General features: G+C 42.2%; 1 protein-coding gene and 3 pseudogenes across 1 annotated transcript in view; 2 read left to right on the forward strand and 2 right to left on the reverse strand.

The window, feature by feature from the left end:
- Nucleotides 1–23222, forward strand: part of LOC135051111 (sushi, von Willebrand factor type A, EGF and pentraxin domain-containing protein 1-like) — a 104441-nt gene that overhangs the window by 49682 nt on the left and 31537 nt on the right. The window lies entirely within an intron of this gene.
- On the reverse strand, nt 785–904 carry LOC135051746 (5S ribosomal RNA; annotated as a pseudogene).
- LOC135051747 (5S ribosomal RNA) lies at nt 5620–5739 on the reverse strand (annotated as a pseudogene).
- On the forward strand, nt 9302–9421 carry LOC135051748 (5S ribosomal RNA; annotated as a pseudogene).

Here is a 23222-nt window from a genome sequence, read left to right on the forward strand (position 1 = left end):
TTCTATTTATACTAGTACTAATCACATAATGATTGTGACATCACTTCCTGTTAGTTATTCATCACATTGTAAGATGGGTTAAAAATTCTGTATATTAACAAATCTATGGTTTTCATTTAATGGTATATGTATATATATTCTCAAGGCAATGTTCAGTAGGCAGATTTGGAGTTTAAAACTTATAAAATTAGCTTGTAAAGGCGCCGGCGGTTCTTTGCCGCCCCACTTCCGGTTTTCGTCCGTCGCGTCATTTCCGCCCCACTTCCGGTGTGCGACTGCGCATGCGTCCGCGGCTGCGGGCGTAAGAGACCAAACAGCACTATGAAGCATGTTCTCTGAAAGTTCATTGCGGCGGCCATCTTTGAGTGGATTTGTTCATAGTGAATTACATTCAGCAGCCATGTTTGCGGAGACCAAGGTTAGAGACATAGGATTTATATCTCCAGTAAAGTGCATGAAAAATAGATAGAAAAACGGAGATTAGTCACTGTTGATATCAGTCTAGTAACATAGGCTTGTTACAGTGAAAGTTATATATATATATGTACACATGAAAATATATAAGGATATGTAAAGCATATAAAAATATATAAATATATAAATATATAAAATATATATGTATAGATATGCAAATATATAATTAAATATATAATTAAATATAGCAAAGTGCAAACTAAAGGTAAAAGTATATAGTGTTAAGTGCTAAGTGCGAATTTAAATTATGATGCAGGTAGTGTGATATATTATACTGACATGCTCATGTAGGCTATATTATCGTTAGTTTGGTTTACAGTACCTGATCTTCCCAGATGGTCTCCCTGGTCTGGTACTGATCAGGCCCGACACTGCTTCGCTTCCAAGATCGGACGAGATTGGGCCTTTCCAGTGTGGTCTGACTGTAATGATCACTTTTTACCGTACATGTGTCAATCTCAATATATCAATACAGCTAAGAGGTGATGTTTATCAGACAAGAATAATGTGGATGGGAATGGGGTAGGGAAAAAACAAAGGGGGGGGGGGAGAGGGGGTGTGGAATATTGTGGGTGGGAGTGGAAGAGATAGGGGGATAGGGTTGGTGTAAGGTAAGGATCCAACCGTGATAATCCAGCGGTGTAGTTTTCACAGGAAAGGAGCGATTTCGTAATAGTAGTTAAATCCCTTCGGATGGAGTGTTTGTAGTTGGAAGATCCAAAACATTTCTCTGCGTGAGAGTTTATTGGCCAGGTCGCCACCCCTTTCTCCCAGCTTCACGAGTTCAATCGCTTTAAAAGTTAGTGCCTCCGGATTTGAGTTATGTACGAGATTGAAGTGTTTGGATACTGCATGATTTTCCATTTTATTTTTTATATTGCGAACATGTTCCTGTATCCTTATTTTCAACGGTCTCTTTGTTTTACCTACATATTGTTTTCCACAGTCACATTCTAATAAATAAATTACGGATTGTGTATTGCAGTTTATGAAGTCCTTAATCTTGTATTCCTCCTTCTTTTCTGCATCCGAGAATGTTTTCCTTACTGGGTGTAGGTACCTGCAGATGTTGCATCGGCCACATTTAAAAGAACCGGTGCATCTTGGCATTTTTGATTCTTGTTCAACTTCCTTACGTAGCATACTGGGGGCCAGGATGTCTTTAAGATTTTTGGATTTCCTGAAGATGATTTCGGGGCGAGGAGGTAGTATTTCTTTGAGGACAGGGTCCATTAATAGGATTCCCCAGTTGTTATTAAGTGAGTCTCTAATGGTTTTCTCATGACGGTTGAAGGTGGTGATAAATGGAACGGATTCTTTCCTGATTTTTTGGGGTTTATATTCCAGCAGGGTTGATCTCTCCAAAGCCTTTGCTTTGAGTGCCGCTTCTTCCACGATGTTAGCTGGGTATTCTTTGTTCTTAAATCTTTCTTTATATTTCTCTATTTGGGTGTCACATTCTTCCTGGTTGCTGCAATTCCTCTTTATTCTATTAAATTGAGAGAAGGGAATGTTATTTTTCCACTTCTTCAGGTGGTTACTCTTATAATGCAGGTAGCTATTTGTATCGACCTGCTTGATGTAATTCTTCGTTTCGACTCTTCCGTCTTTTCCTGTTAAAATCACATCAAGGAATTCAATAGATTCTTTATTGAGTTTAGAAGTAAAAATGAGATTCATCTCGTTGGTGCTCAGGAATTCCAGGAATTTGTAAAAGAGTTCTTCAGTGCCATCCCAGACAATTAAAATGTCGTCTATGTAACGACGATAAAAGATGATATGGTTCTTAAAATCATGGTTACCATAGATAAAATTCTTCTCCCAGCTACCCATAAAAAGATTAGCGAAACTCGGTGCAAAAATCGTACCCATTGCAGTCCCACAGCGTTGTAAATAAAATTGATCTAAAAACTTAAAATAATTGTGCTGAAGAATAAAATACATGATGTTACATAAAAAGTCTTTATGGATTGCTGTAAGCGAAGTGTCGGTTTCCATATACTCTTTGCATGCTGTTACACCTTTCTTATGGTCTATGCAGGTGTATAGTGATTGCACATCTATTGTTGCCCAGTTATAGGTGTCTTTCCATTCAAAGTCTTTCAGGGAGTTCAGCACAGCTGTGGTGTCTTTTAAGTACGAAGGTAGCTCTTTCACATAGGGTTTTAAGAAGACATCGACGTATTCTGATAGATTTGATGTAAGCGAGTCAATGCCCGCCACTATGGGTCTTCCGGGTGGATTAGTCAGGTTCTTATGGATTTTAGGCAGGAAATAAAAAATTGGGGTAGTGGGGTCTGTTTTCATTAAAAATTGGAATTCATCCTTTGTAATTATCTCATTTCGTAGACCGTGTACTAATAGTGTTCTTAATTCTCCTACGAATGCATCTTTGGGGTCGCCAGACAGTTTAGTATATGAGACATCATCCCCCAATAGTCTCAGTGCTTCATTCGTATATTTCTCACGGTCCATGATAACCAGGCCCCCCTCTTTATCAGCTTGTTTTATAACAATTCCCTTATTTTTCTGTAGTTTTTTTAGCGCCTCGCTTTCCCGGTTGGTGATGTTTTTCTCTTTAATCTTCTCCAGGTTAGTCTCACATAGGTCTTTCTTAACTAATTCATAAAAAATGCTTACATTGTTCCCCTTTGACTCCAATGGATAAAATTTTGAGGTTGGTTTTAGACCTGATTTTGACTGGTTTTCATAGTTGCTGATCACAGCATCCTCTTTCCTCAGGAAATGTCTTTTAAGTGTTAGTTTTCTGATAAACTTGTTTAGATCAATGAAGGTCTCAAATTTATTGAGACCCCCCGTGGGTGCAAACGTCAGACCTTTATTCAGTAAGGATATTTCTGGTTCCGACAGTTTATGTTCTGATAAGTTGAAAATTCCGTTATCTTTATGTTTCGTCGTTAGAATGTTCTTTTTTTGTTCTCGTTCCCTCCTACTGCCCCGTTTTCCTCTTCTTCTGTATATCTTCTTTTGAGCGGTGAAGCGTGATGAACATCTTCCTTCAGGGGGTTTCTTGTGGCTTCTTTTGGTCGTGTTCCTGTTCTTTGGGCTAAAAAAGTCTGATCACTTTTGGAGTTAAGTCTCTGTAGTGCTGTAAATCTATTCTGCATCCTTAATGTTGGGGATGGTATATTCATTTCTGAATTCCGTAGTGGTTTGCCTTTGGTTGGTATGGTTTTCCAGTAATGTCTCTTGGTTTGATTTGGTTGTTGGTTCATATTACCAAATCTGCTCCAGTTTTTAATTTTGCTTTGTTCATAGTCCATCTTATCCCTGAGAAATGTCTTCTCCTTATTTTTCGTGACCTCTTCTTCTATGTGTTCCATTTTTCTGTATAAAACCTTTTCATTATTCTTGTAATCCTCTTTATCCTTAAAGGGTTCAAGTTCACTTTCTTTGCTTTTGATGTTCTTCTCTACTTCTAAGAGAGAGTTCTTCTTTTCATCAATCAGCAGTTTCATTAGGTCAATGGAACAATTGTGTAATGTTTTATCCCATTTTTCTAAGAAGGCTGCATCCAAGTTGCCAAATGTTGGTTGTTTTAGAAGTCTAAGCCCTCTTGGAATTCTGTCAACTGAAATGTAATGCTCTAGGCCCTTTATATCCCACCATGTTTTAACTTCTTTGGTGAGGAGTCTTTCTATGCCCCAAAACAATTCATCTAAGTCACCAGGTGGAGGGGGTTCACTAGATTGCTGTTTTTCATTAAATATCTTTTGGCACCAGTTCTGTCTCTTGGTTGCCCGATCTGAGTTTCTCCACATTCTAAAAATGGGTTGTAGTGCACCAGGCCGCAAATAAAAATTAATACCAAAGGATTTCAACGATAGGGGGGAGAAATATTTGCGCCACTTGTGTACAACACCAAATGATCTAGGATCCACGTATAGAAAATTAATGACACTCCCTAGGAATTAGCACAGGGCGTCAGCTGTCCCCCAAAGAACACAGGGATGGTAATTCCCTGAAACAACGAGTAATGCACACAGGGGGGTGGGGGATATAGCGACCGTCGGTGTCTTAAAATAGTTCAGTAAGTGTGGATCTAAAAAAGTGTATCTAAAAATGAGTAACCAGATTGAAAAAAAGTGAATTAAAAAGGGGGGATGTTTATTTAGACACTAAAACAGATAATAATTAAATACAGTAGCTAAAATTTAAACAGCACTTCTTCTTAAAAAATGGGACTAAAACAACATACACAATGCTTTAAAATACCAGTTAAAATATGTTAAAAATATATAAAACAATTTTAACTTAACTTGGTATGAGGTCACTGCCAGGTAGCCCAATGCGTTTCGTCCTTAAGACTTCATCAAGGGGTAAAGGCAGAATGAGACTGGACTTCTATTTATACTAGTACTAATCACATAATGATTGTGACATCACTTCCTGTTAGTTATTCATCACATTGTAAGATGGGTTAAAAATTCTGTATATTAACAAATCTATGGTTTTCATTTAATGGTATATGTATATATATTCTCAAGGCAATGTTCAGTAGGCAGATTTGGAGTTTAAAACTTATAAAATTAGCTTGTAAAGGCGCCGGCGGTTCTTTGCCGCCCCACTTCCGGTTTTCGTCCGTCGCGTCATTTCCGCCCCACTTCCGGTGTGCGACTGCGCATGCGTCCGCGGCTGCGGGCGTAAGAGACCAAACAGCACTATGAAGCATGTTCTCTGAAAGTTCATTGCGGCGGCCATCTTTGAGTGGATTTGTTCATAGTGAATTACATTCTGCAGCCATGTTTGCGGAGACCAAGGTTAGAGACATAGGATTTATATCTCCAGTAAAGTGCATGAAAAATAGATAGAAAAACGGAGATTAGTCACTGTTGATATCAGTCTAGTAACATAGGCTTGTTACAGTGAAAGTTATATATATATGTACACATGAAAATATATAAGGATATGTAAAGCATATAAAAATATATAAATATATAAATATATAAAATATATATGTATAGATATGCAAATATATAATTAAATATATAATTAAATATAGCAAAGTGCAAACTAAAGGTAAAAGTATATAGTGTTAAGTGCTAAGTGCGAATTTAAATTATGATGCAGGTAGTGTGATATATTATACTGACATGCTCATGTAGGCTATATTATCGTTAGTTTGGTTTACAGTACCTGATCTTCCCAGATGGTCTCCCTGGTCTGGTACTGATCAGGCCCGACACTGCTTCGCTTCCAAGATCGGACGAGATTGGGCCTTTCCAGTGTGGTCTGACTGTAATGATCACTTTTTACTGTACATGTGTCAATCTCAATATATCAATACAGCTAAGAGGTGATGTTTATCAGACAAGAATAATGTGGATGGGAATGGGGTAGGGAAAACACAAAGGGGGGGGGGGGGGTGAGGGTGTGTGGAATATTGTGGGTGGGAGTGGAAGAGATAGGGGGATAGGGTTGGTGTAAGGTAAGGATCCAACCGTGATAATCCAGCGGTGTAGTTTTCACAGGAAAGGAGCGATTTCGTAATAGTCGTTAAATCCCTTCGGATGGAGTGTTTGTAGTTGTAAGATCCAAAACATTTCTCTGCGTGAGAGTTTATTGGCCAGGTCGCCACCCCTTTCTCCCAGCTTCACGAGTTCAATCGCTTTAAAAGTTAGTGCCTCCGGATTTGAGTTATGTACGAGATTGAAGTGTTTGGATACTGCATGATTTTCCACCCTCCACCTGGTGACTTAGATGAATTGTTTTGGGGCATAGAAAGACTCCTCACCAAAGAAGTTAAAACATGGTGGGATATAAAGGGCCTAGAGCATTACATTTCAGTTGACAGAATTCCAAGAGGGCTTAGACTTCTAAAACAACCAACATTTGGCAACTTGGATGCAGCCTTCTTAGAAAAATGGGATAAAACATTACACAATTGTTCCATTGACCTAATGAAACTGCTGATTGATGAAAAGAAGAACTCTCTCTTAGAAGTAGAGAAGAACATCAAAAGCAAAGAAAGTGAACTTGAACCCTTTAAGGATAAAGAGGATTACAAGATTAATGAAAAGGTTTTATACAGAAAAATGGAACACATAGAAGAAGAGGTCACGAAAAATAAGGAGAAGACATTTCTCAGGGATAAGATGGACTATGAACAAGGCAAAATTAAAAACTGGAGCAGATTTGGTAATATGAACCAACAACCAAATCAAACCAAGAGACATTACTGGAAAACCATACCAACCAAAGGCAAACCACTACGGAATTCAGAAATGAATATACCATCCCCAACATTAAGGATGCAGAATAGATTTACAGCACTACAGAGACTTAACTCCAAAAGTGATCAGACTTTTTTAGCCCAAAGAACAGGAACACGACCAAAAGAAGCCACAAGAAACCCCCTGAAGGAAGATGTTCATCACGCTTCACCGCTCAAAAGAAGATATACAGAAGAAGAGGAAAACGGGGCAGTAGGAGGGAACGAGAACAAAAAAAGAACATTCTAACGACGAAACATAAAGATAACGGAATTTTCAACTTATCAGAACATAAACTGTCGGAACCAGAAATATCCTTACTGAATAAAGGTCTGACGTTTGCACCCACGGGGGGTCTCAATAAATTTGAGACCTTCATTGATCTAAACAAGTTTATCAGAAAACTAACACTTAAAAGACATTTCCTGAGGAAAGAGGATGCTGTGATCAGCAACTATGAAAACCAGTCAAAATCAGGTCTAAAACCAACCTCAAAATTTTATCCATTGGAGTCAAAGGGGAACAATGTAAGCATTTTTTATGAATTAGTTAAGAAAGACCTATGTGAGACCAACCTGGAGAAGATTAAAGAGAAAAACATCACCAACCGGGAAAGCGAGGCGCTAAAAAAACTACAGAAAAATAAGGGAATTGTTATAAAACAAGCTGATAAAGGGGGGGGCCTGGTTATCATGGACCGTGAGAAATATACGAATGAAGCACTGAGACTATTGGGGGATGATGTCTCATATACTAAACTGTCTGGCGACCCCAAAGATGCATTCGTAGGAGAATTAAGAACACTATTAGTACACGGTCTACGAAATGAGATAATTACAAAGGATGAATTCCAATTTTTAATGAAAACAGACCCCACTACCCCAATTTTTTATTTCCTGCCTAAAATCCATAAGAACCTGACTAATCCACCCGGAAGACCCATAGTGGCGGGCATTGACTCGCTTACATCAAATCTATCAGAATACGTCGATGTCTTCTTAAAACCCTATGTGAAAGAGCTACCTTCGTACTTAAAAGACACCACAGCTGTGCTGAACTCCCTGAAAGACTTTGAATGGAAAGACACCTATAACTGGGCAACAATAGATGTGCAATCACTATACACCTGCATAGACCATAAGAAAGGTGTAACAGCATGCAAAGAGTATATGGAAACCGACACTTCGCTTACAGCAATCCATAAAGACTTTTTATGTAACATCATGTATTTTATTCTTCAGCACAATTATTTTAAGTTTTTAGATCAATTTTATTTACAACGCTGTGGGACTGCAATGGGTACGATTTTTGCACCGAGTTTCGCTAATCTTTTTATGGGTAGCTGGGAGAAGAATTTTATCTATGGTAACCATGATTTTAAGAACCATATCATCTTTTATCGTCGTTACATAGATGACATTTTAATTGTCTGGGATGGCACTGAAGAACTCTTTTACAAATTCCTGGAATTCCTGAGCACCAACGAGATGAATCTCATTTTTACTTCTAAACTCAATAAAGAATCTATTGAATTCCTTGATGTGATTTTAACAGGAAAAGACGGAAGAGTCGAAACGAAGAATTACATCAAGCAGGTCGATACAAATAGCTACCTGCATTATAAGAGTAACCACCTGAAGAAGTGGAAAAATAACATTCCCTTCTCTCAATTTAATAGAATAAAGAGGAATTGCAGCAACCAGGAAGAATGTGACACCCAAATAGAGAAATATAAAGAAAGATTTAAGAACAAAGAATACCCAGCTAACATCGTGGAAGAAGCGGCACTCAAAGCAAAGGCTTTGGAGAGATCAACCCTGCTGGAATATAAACCCAAAAAAATCAGGAAAGAATCCGTTCCATTTATCACCACCTTCAACCGTCATGAGAAAACCATTAGAGACTCACTTAATAACAACTGGGGAATCCTATTAATGGACCCTGTCCTCAAAGAAATACTACCTCCTCGCCCCGAAATCATCTTCAGGAAATCCAAAAATCTTAAAGACATCCTGGCCCCCAGTATGCTACGTAAGGAAGTTGAACAAGAATCAAAAATGCCAAGATGCACCGGTTCTTTTAAATGTGGCCGATGCAACATCTGCAGGTACCTACACCCAGTAAGGAAAACATTCTCGGATGCAGAAAAGAAGGAGGAATACAAGATTAAGGACTTCATAAACTGCAATACACAATCCGTAATTTATTTATTAGAATGTGACTGTGGAAAACAATATGTAGGTAAAACAAAGAGACCGTTGAAAATAAGGATACAGGAACATGTTCGCAATATAAAAAATAAAATGGAAAATCATGCAGTATCCAAACACTTCAATCTCGTACATAACTCAAATCCGGAGGCACTAACTTTTAAAGCGATTGAACTCGTGAAGCTGGGAGAAAGGGGTGGCGACCTGGCCAATAAACTCTCAAGCAGAGAAATGTTTTGGATCTTCCAACTACAAACACTCCATCCCCCCCCCCCCTTTGTTTTTTCCCTACCCCATTCCCATCCACATTATTCTTGTCTGATAAACATCACCTCTTAGCTGTATTGATATATTGAGATTGACACATGTACGGTAAAAAGTGATCATTACAGTCAGACCACACTGGAAAGGCCCAATCTCGTCCGATCTTGGAAGCGAAGCAGTGTCGGGCCTGATCAGTACCAGACCAGGGAGACCATCTGGGAAGATCAGGTACTGTAAACCAAACTAACGATAATATAGCCTACATGAGCATGTCAGTATAATATATCACACTACCTGCATCATAATTTAAATTCGCACTTAGCACTTAACACTATATACTTTTACCTTTAGTTTGCACTTTGCTATATTTAATTATATATTTAATTATATATTTGCATATCTATACATATATATTTTATATATTTATATATTTATATATTTTTATATGCTTTACATATCCTTATATATTTTCATGTGTACATATATATATAACTTTCACTGTAACAAGCCTATGTTACTAGACTGATATCAACAGTGACTAATCTCCGTTTTTCTATCTATTTTTCATGCACTTTACAGGAGATATAAATCCTATGTCTCTAACCTTGGTCTCCGCAAACATGGCTGCTGAATGTAATTCACTATGAACAAATCCACTCAAAGATGGCCGCCGCAATGAACTTTCAGAGAACATGCTTCATAGTGCTGTTTGGTCTCTTACGCCCGCAGCCGCGGACGCATGCGCAGTCGCACACCGGAAGTGGGGCGGAAATGACGCGACGGACGAAAACCGGAAGTGGGGCGGCAAAGAACCGCCGGCGCCTTTACAAGCTAATTTTATAAGTTTTAAACTCCAAATCTGCCTACTGAACATTGCCTTGAGAATATATATACATATACCATTAAATGAAAACCATAGATTTGTTAATATACAGAATTTTTAACCCATCTTACAATGTGATGAATAACTAACAGGAAGTGATGTCACAATCATTATGTGATTAGTACTAGTATAAATAGAAGTCCAGTCTCATTCTGCCTTTACCCCTTGATGAAGTCTTAAGGACGAAACGCGTTGGGCTACCTGGCAGTGACCTCATACCAAGTTAAGTTAAAATTGTTTTATATATTTTTAACATATTTTAACTGGTATTTTAAAGCATTGTGTATGTTGTTTTAGTCCCATTTTTTAAGAAGAAGTGCTGTTTAAATTTTAGCTACTGTATTTAATTATTATCTGTTTTAGTGTCTAAATAAACATCCCCCCTTTTTAATTCACTTTTTTCAATCTGGTTACTCATTTTTAGATACACTTTTTTAGATCCACACTTACTGAACTATTTTAAGACACCGACGGTCGCTATATCCCCCACCCCCCTGTGTGCATTACTCGTTGTTTCAGGGAATTACCATCCCTGTGTTCTTTGGGGGACAGCTGACGCCCTGTGCTAATTCCTAGGGAGTGTCATTAATTTTCTATACGTGGATCCTAGATCATTTGGTGTTGTACACAAGTGGCGCAAATATTTCTCCCCCCTATCATATATATATATATATATATATATATATATATATATATGCTAAGAAATTAGGAGAGCGCACTGGTAAGTTTAAAATGTAATATCTTTATAAATAAAGTGTAGTAGCAACGTACATTTCAGTTTCAGAAGACCACTATTGGTTGAAACGCGTTGGGCGTGGCTACACACCGTGGACGTTGTGACGTCAGCTGCTGGAACCAGAGCCGGTGCAGTGCTATCAGCGAGACGGAGCAGAGCAGAGCCCTGACGGTTTTTAAATACATGCTGTATTTGTCTTCTGAAACTGAAATGTACGTTGCTACTACACTTTATTTATAAAGATATTACATTTTAAACTTACCAGTGCGCTCTCCTAATTTCTTAGCAACAATACCCTTCTGCTCCTTTGGCTTGGAGCTGGATGTAGCTGCACATGGAGGAGTTTTAAAAGCAGGAGAGGAATCAACTCTGGAAACATTTGGACTGTTTGCGCAGAGACTGAGTATTTCAACATTACTTTTTATATATATATATATATATATATATGTATGTATATGTATATATATATATATATATATATACACTGATGGTCTCATTACTTTTATTACTAATAGTAATGTGGCCAGGTACATGGAGTGCATGTCTTGAAAAAGGTCTGTGTTCAGACTGAAATGTTGACAGCCTTATGCTATGGCCAGGGGCCGGATGTAATGACGCCCGAGTACGACGGCCATGAGGGATGCCTGCTGAACTGGACAGTTTTTTTTCAAGAGGCAATCACTTACAAGGCAAAACCATGCCTTGTAAGTGATTGCCCCTTTAAAAAAAAAGTCTGAGTCCGGCCGGCATCCTGCATGGCCGCTGAACTCCGGCATCATTACATCCGGCCCCTGATATGGAATATTGTGATTATTGCTGATTTGGTAATATATATTTAAGTACTTTGATTTCAAAGACTGGTAATCACCCTGCTGTGTTACATTTAAGTAGGACCTGCACTGCTGCCTCATGCAGGTGCGGGGGGAGGGGGGCTGCGCTGAACTCTGGGGAAGGGCCCCCCGTTTGTCAAGTGACCTGGGCCCCCCAAAGGCTTAATCTGGCCCTGGGCAGGAGTATCCCCTATTTACTGCCCTATTCACCTTAGCTATAGAGCCCCGGCTTGCCTACTGAGAGCTCATCCGGATATTGGCGGACTCCTAAGAAGCAGTTCCAGTGTTGAGGGCTTTTAAAGTGACAAGAAATTGGAACTGCTTCTTAGGTATTACTTCTCAGAAACATAGCTGGAAGAAGCTGACAATGGAGATTAATAGTGCATCATTTAGCTGGTATCATCCTATATATAGAAAGCAGAAATATGAACACTACCCAGTAATTTAGGATAGGAACACTGGGGGTCATTCCGAGTTGTTCGCTCGTTGTTATTTTTTTCTCGCAACGGAGCGATTAGTCGCTAATGCGCATGCGCAATGTCCGCAGTGCGACTGCGCCAAGTAAATTTGCTATGCAGTTAGGTATTTTACTCACGGCATTACGAGGTTTTTTCTTCGTTCTGGTGATCGTAATGTGATTGACAGGAAGTGGGTGTTTCTGGGCGGAAATTGGCCGTTTTATGGGTGTGTGCGAAAAAACGCTACCGTTTCTGGGAAAAACGCGGGAGTGGCTGGAGAAACGGAGGAGTGTCTGGGCGAACGCTGGGTGTGTTTGTGACGTCAAACCAGGAACGAAACTGACTGTACTGATCGCAGATGCCGAGTAAGTGTGGAGCTACTCAGAACCTGCTAAGAAGTGTCTATTCGCAATTCTGCTAATCTTTCGTTCGCAATTTTGATAAGCTAAGATTCACTCCCAGTAGGCGGCGGCTTAGCGTGTGCAAAGCTGCTAAAAGCAGCTTGCGAGCGAACAACTCGGAATGACCCCCACAGTCCACAGTTTAGTTTGGTTTCAAACACTCTCAGTATATCATCCACTAGCAACAAATGTTGCATTTTGATCACTGAAACAAGAATTGTGTCAACATCATGCAAACATTGTTACATTTGTAACCCTCCTACAATATCACTGGCAAAAGCAGCCAGTGATTATCTAAGGAACATTTATTTAAATCACAGGTATTAGACCAATTTACAGAATAAAGACAGCATACTAGCTTTTAATTATTTCTTTTAAAAACATCTCTATTCACGTAAATTTATTTTTTTTCACACGTTTTTCTGTCTCTAATAATTTTATATTTCACTCTACATGACCCCTCAAAAATAAGGGGACATATAGGGGGTCATTCCGAGTTGTTCGCTCGGTAAAAATCTTCACATCGCAGCGATTTTCCGCTTAATGCGCATGCGCAATGTCCGCACTGCGACTGCGCCAAGTAAATTTGCTATGCAGTTAGGAATTTTACTCACGGCTTTTTCATCGTTCTGGCGATCGTAATGTGATTGACAGGAAATGGGTGTTACTGGGCGGAAACAGACCGTTTTATGGGCGTGTGGGAAAAAACGCTACCGTTTCCGGAAAAAACGCGGGAGTGGCTGGAGAAACGGGGGAGTGTCTGGGCGAACGCTGGGTGTGTTTGTGACGTCAAACCAGGAACGACAAGCACTGAACTGATCGCAGATGCCGAGTAAGTCTGGAGCTACTCAGAAACTGCTACGAGGTGTGTAATCGCAATATTGCGATTACATCGTTCGCTATTTTAAGATGCTAAGATTCACTCCCAGTAGGCGGCGGCTTAGCATGAGCAAATCTGCTAAAATCCGCTTGCGAGCGAACAACTCGGAATGACCCCCATAATACATCATATATGATGACAATAAAGATATCTACATCACATATGGGTATTGGAACTTCTTTATTTTTAAAAGGTTATTAATAAAGTTATAAACATGTTATTTCTATTAAAGAAGAATTTAATTTTCTCGGGGAAGGGAAAGAGTGCTGCTAATAGAAGTTGATTTCCTTTTTTCTTGTTATATTTGTATTTTCTATTATGCATTGCTGTTATTAATCGGCTACATTTTCTCTAGCATCCATAAGGGATATTGGGGAATCTAGTACGATGGGGTATAGACGGGGTCCAAAGGAGCCGGCACATTTTAAATTTCATCACTGGGTGTGCTGGCTCCTCCCCTCTATGCCCCCTCCCACAGGCAGTTTAGAAAAAACTGCCCTCAGGAGAGGATGCACATTTCTGAGCTCGAGAGAGTTTTCTTCAATTTCTTTTTAATGTTTGTTATTTTCGGTATGCTGTTTGGGCAACAGCATACCTGCACCGTGGGAGTTAGGGAGGGGATGGTCACCGGCCTTGCGAGGTGCAGAGCCACTTCCCCGCTGCAGGACCACCGTCCTGAGGAGTTGTTGTTCAGCGCGGCACTGCGCCTTGGCTGTCACAACCACAGCACACCTCTAACACTGCATGATGGTGACGTCTGTGGTGAGTACAAACCGGGGGGCCCCACTAGGGGGGTCGCCTGGTTCAAAGTGTGGCTGAATGCGGGTGCGGCATATGGGACCATCCTGCGGGAGTCCCGCTAGGGTCCCCTGTGTAGACTGGCTAACAATCGCTTGAACAAGGACTTGTGTTATGTTTTTGAGCAAACGGGAGACATTGCCAGTATAAATAATCACTCTAGCTCTGGCGCCAAATGGAGGGGACGGAGCTACCTCAGAGTGGGACCAGCGGCATTTTTGTGCCTTCCTCTGCTTACTGCAGCCACAGAAAGCAAACACAGTGCTTCCTGCCTTACAAGCCACGCTAGAACACTGGTACTGGGTGTAGCAAAGGGGGAGAGCAGCTATTGTACGCTATCTGGGTCCTTTACAGGACAGACATATTAGTGTTTACTGTGATATAGTTAGCTGTCAGCCTCACTGGGGCTGTAACGCTAGGGGTGTGCTGGAGTCCTTCTCTCTGTGTGTCTCCTCTCACATACAGTAAGGGCAGGCTTCAGATATATTACTGTCTGTGTGTATGTTATTGTGCTTACTGTGAAACATGGGTAAAGAAAGACAAGCTGTGCAGTGTATGTCACACTAGATTCTCTCCAGTATCATCTCATTCTGTTTCTTGTGAACAATGCAGCCAATCTTCACAAATCAGTGAAGAGGCTGGAGGAGAGGGTCCAGAGCCCGCATGGCCAGGGACTCTGAAAAATATGATGTCTGATATGTCATCCCAGCTCCAGGGCCGTCTTAACAGCAGTGTAGGCCCCTGGGCTCAGCAATGCACTGGGCCCCCTACCCATTCTCCAGCGGTAGGGGTGGGGGTGCTATCAGTGGCAGCTTTGATGTCCTGTGGGAGGTAGGGGGTGTTCTATCTTCTGCTCAGCATGTAGGACCTGGAGCAGTAATTTCTCTAATTACTGCTTTACTGCACAGATGGGGCAAACTGTAGAAGGGGGCATTGGGCTGGATGAAGCGGTCATGGTACATGACTTACAGGGTGGTAGGTGGTGTTTAATACGTAGGGGAGGGGTGGATAGTGGAGTGGGCTTAATATTTATAATTTTCCGGTGGGAGGGCAGCTTGCTTGACTGCCGATATCTCAAGTTTCTGAAAATATATTTCTTAGATTTGAATGGGATAAAAACCTAGAGAGTTCCACCTTTCAGAAGGTTCTGGGGACTTGGGGATGAGAGTTCAGGAGCCAGAGCAATTTACCAAGGAAAATCTAAAACTGCATATTAGGCGTGTGGAGCTGGAGCAGGGACCAGCTGCTGGAAGGCTGATATCTCTGGTTCTGGGCATAGTAGAGACAAGTTGCCAGTGTCCACCAAAAGGGGAGAGTCTCAGCTTTTGGATTATAGCCTCAGAAAAACTCTAAGTCAGACAGAACCCCAGATATCTGGCTGGGAAGAGCAATTAACAGGCTTGGATGGGGACCACTGCTTTCAGGTCAGATATCTCTGGTTCCCCAGGGCCGATTTTCAAAAATCTGGTACCCCTAGAAAGAGGGGACTCTCAGCTATCAGCCTAGGGCCCTTATACTCCTGGGGCCCTTGGGCAAGAGCCCAATGAGCCCATACGAAAAGACGGCCCTGCCCAGCTCACTGCTAATGTTCAAAAAACTCAGCTACTACAACAGGCTGTTGCAGATTTAGTTGCTAGGGCAGATGTTGCACAGCTCCCCTCCTCCCATGCAGGACCACAAAAGCCTGGTTTGCCTGCTCTGCTATCTGACACAGATGAGGATATGCAGGAGGATGGGGAAGAGTTGGACCCCGTTCGTGGGGATACTGATTCTGCTCAGGGTATTGAACCCCTAATTCTGGCTATACGGGACGTGTTAAAGCTCTCTTTAGAGGATGCTGCTTCACAGCAGTCGTTTTTCTTTACACAAAAGAAGCCTAATGTCACTTTCCCTGATTCTGCAGAGTTAGATGACCTATTCAAGTTGGCCTGGAAAAATCCAGACAAAAAATGCCAAGTGTCCAAAAATATTTTGCGCACTTTCCCATTTGCTCCTGAAGGTAGGAAATTTTGGGAGGAATCCCCGGGGGTTGATGTATCAATCTCTCAACTGTCCAAAAAGGTGGTGATGCCTGCCCCGAGTTCCTTTACTATAAAGGATCCTGGGGATAGGGAAATAGAAGCTACACTGAAATCTTTTTTACATGGTAGCAGGTGTCTCGCAATGGCCGATCATTGCGGGTTGCTGGATGACCCATGCCATTCATTCATGGGCCACTCAAATTCAGGAGGGCCTCTCCGGGGCTATGCCCCTGATCACTATGGTGACCCTCCTAAAGCACATTCAGGACACTACATGCGTTCTCTGTGATTCCCTCAAGGAAATGGGGAACATTAATGCTAGGACCTCTGCCATGGCAGGGTCAGCACGCGGGGATTTGTGGTTGCGTCAGTGGATAGCGGAAGTGGAATCCAAACTCAGTGTGGAATCCCTCCCCTTTTCAGGGGAATGGCTCTTTGGGGTTAAATTGGATACATGGATTTCCAAAGTTGCAGCTGGGAAATCCACATTTCTCCCCTCTGGGGCCCCGCCAGCGAGACGCTCCTACCCAGGGCCATCTGTACAGTCCTTTCAGTCTCACGGATTTTGATCTAAGGCCAGAGGTGCCTTAGGGGCACCAGAGGCAAGTCAAGAGAGCCTGCAAGCACCAGCTCTCAGGAACAGACCACCAGTTCTGCTTCCACTAAGGCCTCAGTATGATGGCGCCCACCCACCCCGAGGGGATCTCGAGGTGGGATCTCGACTGCGTCACTTCAGCCGCATCTGGGAGTCTTCCTGCCAGGATACCTGGGTCAGGGATCTTGTTTCGCATGGCTACAAGCTGGAGTTCGACAGTGCTCCTCCCCAACGATTTTTCAAATCAAGCTTCCCAGTTTTGGAAGATATGCAGGCCATCCTAAAGCTGGTCAAGTCCCATGTCATTGTTCCAGTACCAATACCACAATGAAGCAAGGGTTATTACTCCAACCTATTTGTGGTTCCGAAACCGGACGGTTCGGTAAGACCCATTTTGAACCTAAAGTCCTTGAATCCTTACCTGAAGGTGTTCATGTTCAAAATAAAATTCTTGCGAGCAGTGATTGCGGGCCTGGAAGAACAGGAATTGATGGTTTCCTTGGATATCAAGGACGCCTACCTCCATATTCTGATTTGGCCACCTCATCAGGTGTACCTGAGGTTTGCCCTGCTGAACAATCACTACCAATTCCAGGCACTGCCCTTCGACCTGTCCACAGCCCACGAGGGTGTTCACAAAGTTGATGGCGGATATGATGTTCCAGCTCCGGGTCCAGGGACTTAACGTAAAAATATTTAAGCAAATACAGTTGGAGAAGAATCTCAAACTGTATGAATCTGGCGCTATATATAATAATGAATTTACCAGCTAATAATCAGTATAAAAAACGGTAATATTGGAGCTGCTGAGCAAAACAGCTGGCTAGGCTGAAATACAGATTGAGAAACAAACAGGGAGAATGCTCTGCGCTCCAGAAATCACTCAAGATTAATTAATTAATCAATTAAATGCAGTCTAGCAGGGAGAATGATTGACTCAATGAAGCTCAACTTTTGAAAAGAGAATATTTTATCAAAAATGTTAATATTTAACAAAGACACATAGGACAAGCAAACAATTAATGTATGTAACTGTGAGGATATTGGGTTCAAAATCACTCAGTCACGGTGATAGATGAAAAACCAACAGTGGTTTATTGAACAGAATGGGTTATAAACAGCTCAGCACACTTCTGTGATCCAATTCTACACGACAATCCCTCCTGGAACTCCTGACAGAACATTACTTCTTAGTCAGTCTTCTGCTACTCTCTCACCCTCTGTCTCACGTCCCCTCTTTGCTATTATCAAACCTTTGTCTTTCCTACAATAAGGCGACACCCCCAGACAGTTTCAGAGCAAACCTAGTTTCACATGTACAGGCATGTCCCCTAGGCCACAATAGATGTTAATTAAAGTAACCTTACTTAATCTGATTGTGTGGCCTGGAATCCATTGTGTGGGGAAGAATGAGGGGGGTGTATGGCCTGACATCTGAGACTGGCTGTATCTACACAACAGCAAACACACAGGTTATCTGCGCAGTCATATGGGGGGAAACATTATTTTACAAACTATAACACAATAACCAATACATTCATATATATACATCGAAAACATAACTGTACCCTTGTAACAATAACATCATACAATATAATACAATATTGCCTAATACATAGCCAAATACAGATCAACAATCAGTGTAGTCCATGGGTCAGACCAGGGCTAGGGAAGTAGCTGCGTGGCTTTTACCACTGTGTGACACAACGCGCCGGCTGTGTTGTCACAGTAACAATAAAAAAAGTCAGAGGTTTCTGCCTCTTGCATACATAGACAGAAACACTGTATCTATGTTTATGAACGTGCTGTTTAAGACAACATAAAATGTATCTAAATAAAGAATTTTTAACCATGAGAGAGAAGCTCTCTATGAGTAAAATGTCAATTGATTCTAACACTGGCATCCGGGTCCAGGGAGTCAATATTGTCCCTACCTGGACGATCTTCTGATCAAAGCAAAATCCAGGGAGCTTTTGTTGCTCCATATCGACCGCACTATCCAACTTCTGTCACACCATGGGTGGATCCTCAACTTACAGAAGTCCCACCTGGAGCTGACTCAGGGGCTTCTGTTCCTTGGGATGTTGCTGGATACTGTGGCCCAGAAGGTGTTCCAACTTCCTACCAGAGGACAAGGTGAGAACACTTCAGGAGATGGTTCGCATGGTGCTCCGATCTACTCGAGTGTCCATCCATCTTTGTATAAGATTGTTGGGAAAGATGGTCTCCTCATACGAGGCGATCCAATATGGGAGGTTCCATGCCAGGACTTTTCAGCAAATGGCCTGGATCACATCTTCAGATGCACCGGATGATACGGCTGTTGCCTAAAGCTTGGATTTCCCTCCTGTGGTGGCTGAAATCCTCCAATCTCCTGGAAGGCCAGGGTTTCAGGATTCAGGATTGGATCCTCCTCACAACAGATTCGAGTTTGAGAGGATGGGGAGCTGTCACCCAAGGGGCGCAGTTCCAGTGCAGGTGGTCAGCCCACTAAGCCCTCCTCCCGATCAACATTCTGGAACTTTGGGCAATCTACAATGCTCTGCTTCAGGCCTCTCCTCTGCTCAAGGATCACGCGATCCAAGTACAGTCGGACAACGCCACAGCAGTGGCGTACAGCAATCGGCAAGGAGGAACAAAAAGCAGAGCCTGCATGCAAGAGGTGTCAAAAATACTCCTCTGGGCAGAAAGAAATGCAAGAGCAATGTCGACAATCTTCATTCTGGGTGTGGACAACTGGGAAGCGGACTTCCTGAGTCGTCACGATCTCCACCTGGGGGAGTGGGGTCTCCACTATCAGGTGTTCCAACAGATCATCCACCGGTGGGGCTGCCCGCAGATGGACATGATGCCTCATCTCAACAAGAAGCTTCACTGGTATTGTTCATGAACCAGGGACCCTCAGGCGAGGGCAGTAGATGCACTGACGTCTACCTGTTTCCTCCGATTCCGTTGCTCCCAAGGGCGCTCAAGTTCATACGAAATCAGGGAGTCCAGGCAATTCTGGTTGCCCTGGATTGGCCTTGGAGGGCGTGGTACACAGACCTTCTGGACATGTCCGTCGAAGACCCTTGGCCTCTACCTCTCAGAAGAGATCTTATTCAACAAGGACCGTTCAGCTACCTGGACTTACGGCGACTTTGTTTGACGGCATGGTGGTTGAGCGGAACATCCTAGCTCACAAGGGCTTTTTCAAAAAGGTTATTGCTACCATGGTTCAGCCCAGGAAGCCTGTGACGTCAAAACACTATCATCATATATGGAGAAGATATGTCTCTTGGTGTGAGGAATGCATGTATCCACCTGCGGAGTTCTACTTGGGACGTTTCTTATGTTTCCTGGAGGCTGGTGTGGATAAAGGCTTACGTCTGGGTTCCATTAAGGTCCAGAATTCAGCTCTCTCCATTTTCTTCCAGAAGAACCTGGCAGTGTTGCCAGAAGTTCAGATCTTCTTGCAGGGGGTACTCCACATACAACCTCCTTTTGTGCCGCCTACGGCACCCTGGGATTTGAAAGTAGTGTTGGAATTTCTACAGTCCTCCTGGTTTGAACCTCTGATGATGGTAGAAGACAAGTACCTCACATGGAAGACAGTGATGTTATTGACCCTGGCTTCTGCTTGACGTCTCTCAGAATTGGGGGCTTTATCGTGTAAAAGTCTGTACTTGGTCTTTTACGAGGACAGAGCAGACTCCGGACTAGACAGCAGTTCCTGCCGAAGGTTTCACCTGAATCAACCTATTGTAGTTCCGTCCAGTTCTGATACTTCTGCTCCTCCGGAGGCATTGGACACTGTGTGTGCCTTGAAAATCTATGTCAAGCGAACAGCTCGGCTCACAAAGGGGTAAATTTACCAAGTTGGGAGTTCTATTTAAGATGGGATGTTGCCCATAGCAACCGATCGGATTCTACTTCTCATTTATCTAGCACCTTCTAGAAGATAATACCTGGAATCTGATTGGTTGCTATGGGCAACATCCTATATTAAATAGAACTCCCATCTTAGTAAATTTACCCCAAAGACGGATTCCTTGTTCGTGCTCTATGATGCGCAGAAAAAAGGTTGTCCTGCTTCGAAGCAGTCCATTGCTCATTGGATTAGGCTTACTATCCAACAGGTCTGTGTTACGTGTTCCTAAGTCTCTAAAGGCCCACTCTACAAGATCAGTGGGCTTTTCCTGGGTGGCTGCCCGTGGAGTCTTGGCCTTGCAACTATGCCGAGCTGCTACCTGGTTGGGGAAGAACACTTTTGTTAAGTTCTACAAATTTGATACCCTGGCCAAATAGGATACCCAGTTTGGGCAGGCAGTGCTGCAGCAGTCTCCGCACATTCCCGCCCGTTCTGGAAGCTTTGGGACGTCCCCATCATACTAGATTCCCCAATATCCCTTATGGATGCTAGAGAAAATAGGATTTTAATTACCTACCAGTAAATCCTTTTCTCGTAGTCCATAAGGGATATTGGGCGCCCACCTCAGTGCATTGACTTTTCTGCAGGTTCTCTTTTCTTTGGTTACCTGTTCAGCTGTTGTTGTATGGTTGTGGTGTGCTGGTTTATAAATCTCCCACTCTTTGTTGTCATGTTTCCTTCTCTCATGTATGTCCTTTCTCCTTCGGGCACGTTTTTACCTATAACTGCCTGTGGGAGGGGGCATAGATGGGAGGAGCCAGCACACCCAGTGAAGAAATTTAAAGTGCACTGGCTCCTTTGGACCCTGTCTATACCCCATCGTACTAGATTCCCCAATATCCCTTATGGACTACAAAAAAAGGATTTACCAGTAGGTTATTAAAATCCTATTATCATGCATGCACTAGCAAAATTGACTGTATGTATATTAACGACTCCTTAGATTTGGTGGCAGAGCTGATTATACTTGTCCTAAATGTATGAACCTGGGTTGGGTATGGGTCAGCATACCTCTGCCAGCATCCTAGCAGCGAAAAGTCAGTGGGGGCGAACACAACAAGCCCCTTGCGGGCTCGGTGGCGACCGGTGTCATGGACATCCATGAGTGGGAATAGTCCCTGCTAGTCGGCATGCCAACTGTTGGGATTCTCAGTGAGTGGGATGTAGGGAGTGGTGTTTTGTCCGGTGGTCTCCTGACTGCCGGACACATAACTACAACCCGTGAACCCCCATAGTGATTTTTGGCAACTCCTGTGGTCCTCATTTCTGGAGTCAGGTGATTGGAGTGATTGTCTCCTTTAATATACCTGCATCCGCTTGACTCCGATGGTATGTATTTTGGGCTTTCTTGCAGAGGATATGTTTGATAAATATACTAAGAAGTATATTCTCAACTTATGCACCTTTGCAAAAGTATGTATTGCCAGGGCGTGGATGATTACCTCTGCCCTGAACTTCAAACATCAATCATCTTAGTTAATAACACTATATCACATGATAGACATCTATTTATCAATTGTCAAGCTGAATCTAAGTTTGATTGAATCTGGCACAAGTGGCTATATCTATATGTATAAATGCGAAAACACTCACTCATTCACTGACTCATCACTAATTCTCTTACTTCCCGATATGTTAGGAAGCTGAAATTTAACATAGTTCACGTGGGAAATAGGAAAACTACATAATTAGAATTTTAATAAACCTCCCCTAAAGGCATGAAAAGAGGGTTGACATAATGACATCATTACCGATGCATGGCTTGCGTTGCGTAAACGATAATGCCCAAACGGACAATGAAATCAAAATTTGGATTGCACCTCCAGTGTGCAAAATGTGAAAGCCCTCACTCACTCACTCATCACTAATTCTCTTACTTTCCGATATGTTAGGAAGATGAAAATTAACATAACGTAGGAAAACTACGTAATTAGAATTTTAATAAACTTCCCCGAAGAGGATGATAAGGGGGTTGACATAATGATGTCATTACAGATGCATGGCTTGCGTTGCCTAAGTGATAACGCCCAAAAAGACATTTGAATCAAAATTTAGATTGTACCTCAAGTGTGTATCTCCTACGGGTGTTCCTCGGGTAACGCCAAAAACCATGGATTAATATTTACTTACATTAATATGTCTCAAATTTACAGCTCTACAGATTTACCAAATGTTTAACACTCATTTATATATACAACTGTGAAAATCTGAAACTCGTGTGCGAAGAACGGGTAGAACAGCTAGTTCTAAATATGCTAATGCAGCCATTAGTTAACTATGAACGATTTACAAAAAAACATCTGGGTATACTTTTCCAGAGTCTTTGATGGCTCTTGGGCGGTTTATGCAGGATGTTACATGGTTTCATATGACTCTAGCCCAGGCTACCTTGTAACTATTGCATGGGTCGTAGTTCTTGTAGTCACACTCTCTACAACATGGGTCTTCAACCTGCAGCCCTCCAGCTGCTGAGGAACTGCACATCCCAGCACACCCTGCCACAGTTTTGCTATTAAGGCATGCTAAAAC

Source organism: Pseudophryne corroboree, chromosome 2 (assembly GCF_028390025.1).
Source record: "Pseudophryne corroboree isolate aPseCor3 chromosome 2, aPseCor3.hap2, whole genome shotgun sequence".
Taxonomy (NCBI): Eukaryota; Metazoa; Chordata; class Amphibia; order Anura; family Myobatrachidae; genus Pseudophryne; species Pseudophryne corroboree.